The sequence below is a fragment of the Mandrillus leucophaeus genome, unplaced genomic scaffold (genome assembly GCF_000951045.1).
Source record: "Mandrillus leucophaeus isolate KB7577 unplaced genomic scaffold, Mleu.le_1.0 Scaffold1082, whole genome shotgun sequence".
In the NCBI taxonomy this organism is placed as follows: Eukaryota; Metazoa; Chordata; class Mammalia; order Primates; family Cercopithecidae; genus Mandrillus; species Mandrillus leucophaeus.
Genome location: NW_012099010.1, coordinates 329,189 through 335,446, shown reverse-complemented (window position 1 = coordinate 335,446; position 6,258 = coordinate 329,189).

Here is a 6,258-nt window from a genome sequence, read left to right as displayed (position 1 = left end):
TCTGAATAGAAAGTTTAGCATGAATTTATAATGTGTGCTCTCTTTAAGAATAAAAAAGTTATTTAACTATTTATTTGATCTAGTCCATTGATAAGAGCTAGCACAACCAACTCAGTAGTAAAATACATGTGACCCAGAGTCTGTTTTCTAAATACCATTTTCCTTTAATATTTTGACATATCCAACAGCAAACAAACAATGAAGAATGCAAAAATCATGTCAAAAGGACTCAGGAACCAAGTTGCAGATAGTTCCACTTTCCAAAGATGGAAAATCTCAACATTGATAAGTGTAATATTTGCAATGGATTGACACACATCAAATACGTTAAAAATATGTGAGTCATATTTATACAGAAAAAAGGGAAATTAATAGAGGAGGTGTGTGAATCAGAACATTATGTTGTATACTGGTAAATAGAGTAAGTATTCTGTCTTTTCTATGTAAGCTATGATATTAGATAACCAATAATAGATGAAGAAATATTTCTCTTTCCAAAAGCATTCCAATTAGTAAAGTAAGAAAGATTGGCAGAATTATAGTCAACTTTGAGACAGTGGAATAAATTAATGGGCCTAAGCATTGATCATCAATGACTGCTAACTTCACAAAAAGAGAGGTAACTAGATAGCATGTACTCCAGGATAGAAGTGTACTCTCCACGGCCTATTAAGGATACTTGAAAAGAAAAGAAAAAAAAAAAAAAAAAGCAAATTCAAATCTGATTAGCCTCTAGAGCCAATGACCACATTTCAAGAAATACAGAGACAATGCCACAGGGATATAATTAGCTAAATTCAGTCTGTGAGAAATACAAGAGGTCAGGTGATCCAGTTTCCTCAACAAATGAACTGCGGAAAAAAAACAAATGCAGGTGGCGCCTCTGAATTAAAAGAGACATGAGTTTATGAACTGAAACATGTAGAACTTGTTTGAATGTTCATTCAAACAAACAGAAGATGAAATTGACCTTGATGTGGTAACTGAGATTTAAAACATTGAGTAGATATTTGAAATTATGCTTATTTTTAAGAGTGTTTATCTGATAATAAAACATACTTCAATACTATGGGCAGAAATGATATAGATAAGGGGAACTTTCTTAAAATAATAGGTAAGTATTTGAAATAAAATCAACAGGATTAAGAATTACTGAAGCTGTGTGATGAGTATATGGGGTCCACCATGCCATTCTACATACTTTTGAATAGGTTGAAGTTTTTCTATAACAAAAAGTTAAAAATAACCAGAGAAATATCTTGAGTTTCCCACACCAATATAAGATTCATCATTCTATGACTCTCATTTTTCTTATAATCATCTTCTTTTCTACTTTTCTGTGTTAAACTGTTATCTAGCAAATCTAGTGACACACACACACACATATATATATATATAAAATATTTCTAACTTTAAAAGTTCTATTTTGATATATTTTCAAACATATATCTTTTCATTCTTCCATTGCTTTTATTTTATTTTTAATTATGACATTTTAGAAATGTTCCTCATAAGTTATTATATTATATTGTATATATTTCAACATCCGAAGTCCCAGGGTTCTCAATCTATTGTTTGGTATTTTTACTCAGTATTGCTCCTAGTGGATTGTCTCTTCATGTGTTTGATGTTTTTAATTAAGAATTTACATTAATTGTGATTAAGAAAATATCAGCAACACTATCCTCATTTTTTATTGGTGCTCTTCTTAAAGGTTGATGTTTTCTGTGCCACACTTTAACCAATGATATTGGCCCTTCTATTGCTTTCTTTTCATTGTGTGTCTTAGATCTAAATATCTTCTCCATTGCCTTGAAATCTTTATTTTCCAAAGTTTTGGTTCGAGCCACCAGCATTTGTCTCCATTTCATCCAGCCTCCTTGATCTCTTCTTTCTCTGGTTTCAGCTTGATCTTACATTGTGTTGAGATTTCAGATAAAGAAAAATGAACTTAAGCGTGTGATGGTTTTAATTCATCAAGAGTAAGTTTGTATTTCTGTAGGGGCAAAGGACCTTTAAAGCTATACCATCTCACTGCCAGAAGTAAAATATCGTCTTAATATTCTAATATTTCTTCTTCGTTAAGAAAGTTCCTATGTTCAATACTAAAACTACAGATTAAAGAAGATAAATTTAATTCAACATTGTATACATTGTATGTAGGAAAAATACACAGTTAAAATAAAAGTTCATGCCAATTTATAATAGAAGCAAATACATTTGTAGGCTTTTGTAGTGGTGGTTAGAAGTTGGAGGGTACAGATGGCAGTGAATTGAAATAACTATTCTAATAAATTTTAACTTATTAGTTTTTTATTTTAGCTGAAAGTCTTATAAGTTTGTTTTGTCTTAAAATACTCTAGAATTATTTGTTTTTTGTCATAGCCATGTTCTATAGAAAGCTTATGGTAACAGAAAACTTTATAGGACACTAACTTATTGGATCATTTTTCAGTGTATGTGCATATGTGATCACAGCAATATAGGACAAAAAGCTGAGATAAATGAAAGCTCTGGATTATTCATAAGAGTCTGTCCTCAAAATATCTGGACACACATTAAAAGCATTTCAGATGGATAGAGAAGCATTATTAAGTCTTTTGTAAAGTACATTATTATGATAAAATATTCTGAGAAAATTTCATACTGTAAAAATGAAACTTGTCCATTTATAAGCATAATATCAGAACTCCATAAATCACAGTGCTATGACTTCAATTTAATGAGTGTCAGAGGAATAAACAAATAATGATCAATCAATAGTGCAGAAGAAAATACATCAAAATTTCTGTAGTAAGTTGTAACATAACATAACTGAACACCATATAAACACATAAAATTGAACACCTTTTTTTAAAATTCAAACTAAATGAAACATGTTTCTACATCTAACATAATTATGAAAATATTAAAATTTGTCATCCCATAGTTCTCAATAACTTAGGACACATCTAAAGAAAATTGGAAATATTTAAAAATATTAAGTGAAGCCTTATGCAATTGTCATAGTCAAAAAACTTTGACTTTCAAAAATGTCATTTTTATATGGTACAGACTAATAGAATCTGAAGTGTTGAGAGGAATATCAATGTTTTACGATGAGGTGTTTAATTATTTTTTTTGACCTTGCTCCAGACAAACTAAGGTAGAGAATATTGAAAAGATCCTCTGTGTACATAGAAAAAGAAAGAGAATAAGGTCCACAAATTTTCACTTACCTTCCACATCTGAGCTTCAGATATTCAAGATATTCAGTTTTAGATTCCTGCATATCTGATGTAAAATCTGAACTTAAGGTAGGTAGGACACAATTGCAGAACATCAGAATTTGAACTTGTTTCTATACACATGCTAAACATTTCTACAAAGTTGTAATCACAGGTCCACCAAATATAGAAAAAAAGAGTAGGAAAGGTAGTACAAATAATAAAATTAAGTTTAATAGTATACTTGGCATTTGTTGTAAGTCAAAAACTGTTACAACAAACAAAAGAAGGTTATTATATATTGATAAAAGAGTCAATCCACCAGGAAGATACAGCAATTATAATATATGTGCACACAATTTCAAAGTTGTTTAATACACAAAGCAAATATTAACAGAACTGAAGTGATAAATAGATGGAAATACAATAACAGGGGATTTTAATACTCCACTTTCAGTAATGGATAGAATACACAAACAGAAAATTGATAAAGAAACAGGAGACCAGAATAACATTATTGATCAAATGGATGTAACAGAATTATCCAGAACATTCCATGAAGCAGTGGTAGAATATACATTATTTTTGAATGCACACGAAACATTCTCCAGGATAGGTTACATGGTAGGTCGTAAAACAAATACGACAACTCAAGATGATTAAAAGTATGCCAATCTTTTCCAATCACAATGAAATAAAACTAGAACTCAATAGCAGAAGTAAAACTAAAAAAAATTACAAATGTATAGGAATTTTATAGGATTCTATTGAGCAATATGTGGGTTAAAGAAAAATGAAAGAAAGTTAGAAAATATCTTGAGAAAAGTAGAAATGAAAACATATCAAAACTTATATGATGGAACAAAAACAGTACTAAAAAGGAAGCTTACTTTGAGAATGCCTACATTAAAAGAAAGAAAGATCTCAAACAACCAATCTAAACCTATTCTTCAAATAAATAGAACAATTAAAACAAACTCAAGTTACCAGAGGAAAAATATAATGGAGATTAGAGAAGAAAGCAATTGCATAGAAAATATGAAAACAATTTTAAAATCTACAGTTTTTTGTTAAAGGTAGACAAGTGGTTAGCAATAATAGCTAAAAACAAAAAAGATAAGACTCCAAATCAGAAAATAAAGGACATATATTACAATTGATGCCACCAAAATATAAAAGAATCACAGGAGACAACTATGAGCACTCATATGACAATAAATTAGATAACCAAGAAAAATAGAAAAATCCCTAGAAACATAAATCTACCCTAGTCAAAACAAAATAAAAAATATAAGTAAATATATAATCAGTGGGGAGATAAAATCAGTAACCAAACACATCCTGCCAGCAAAGAAAACTCCAGGACCAAATAGCTTAATTGGTGAATTGTGTGAAACGTTTAAAAAAGAATTAACACCAATTCTTCTAAATCTCTTCCAAAGAATTGAAGAGAATGAAACACATTCAAACTCATTTTCTTAGTTCAGCAATATCATGATATTAAAACCAGACAGATACCACAAAAAAAGAAAATGCTAGGTCAATATTCGTCATGAATATAAATTCAAAAACTCTCAACAAAATACTAGCAAACTGAATTCACCAAAAAATTAAAAGCATTAAATGTCACGGATAAGTAAGATTTAACCCTGGGTTTGAAAGACAGTTAAGCAAATACAAATCAAGTAATATCATATAGAGCATTAACAGAATGAAAGATAAAATTTACGTGATCATCTCAATAGATGCCAAAAAATATTTGACAAATTTTACAAGTTTTCATGATTAAAATTCTCCATGAACTAGGTTTAGAAGGAATGTTCATCAATACAATAAAATCCATATATGAAAAGGCCACAAATAACATTGTATTCAATGGTGATAATCCAAACGCTTTCCCTCTACGATCAAAAACAAGGCAAGGATGCCCGCTGTCTCACGTTTATTCAATGTAGCAATGGAAGTCTCACTTGGAGCAATTAGACAAGCAAACATGGCATAAATATCAGAAAAAAAGAAGTAAATTACTCCTGTGTGCAGATGACATTATCTTACATACATAGAAAATCCTAAAATCGTTATTTAAAACTCCTATAATTAATCAGTGAATTCAGCAAACAAGTAGGATACAAAATCAACATACAAAAATTATTTGTGTTTCTATATACTAATAGTGAGCTATCTGAAAAGAAAATTAAGAAAGCAATCCCATTCACAAAAGCATCAAAAGAATAAAATATTTAGGAATAAATCTCACTAAAGAGGTGAGATACTAGAGACTATAAAACATTGATGAAAGAATTTGAAGACACAAACAAATGAAAATAAAACCTGTGTTCATAGATTGGAAAAATTAATATTGTATCTACAGATTCAACGCAATTACCATAAAAATGCTAATGGCATTTTTATAAAAATAGAAAAAATTTTTAAAAATTCATTTGCATTCACAAAAGACACTGAAGGGCCAAAACAATCTTGAGAACTGAGGACAACGCTGGAGGCATCAACTTTCAGATTTTAAATATATTAAAAAGCTACTATACTTAACCAGTATGTTACTGGGATAAAGACAGTAGACCAAAGGAACATAATAAAGAGCCCAGAAAATAAATCCACACATATGTAGTTTAACTTTAAGGAGAATTCTAAGAATACACAATGGGGAAACGATTATTTCTGTAACAACTGGTATTGGGGAAACTGTATATCCACATGAATGAAATCAGATCTTTATCTTATACCATGCACAAAAACAACCTAAAATGCATTAAAAACTATAATGTAAGACGTGAAATTGTAAAACTCTTAGAAAAATATAGGGGTTGATCTTTGGGGCATTGATTTTTATGGCAATAGATTCATGAATCTAACATCGAAAGCACAGGCAACGAAAGCAAAAATAGGCCAATGTGTCTACATCAAACTTAAAAGCTTCTACATACTAAACAACAAACAAAGTGAAAAACAAGCCTACAAAATGGGAGAAAATATTTGCAAGTCATATGTCAGATAAGGACTTAATTTCAAAAATATATAATAAATTGCTACA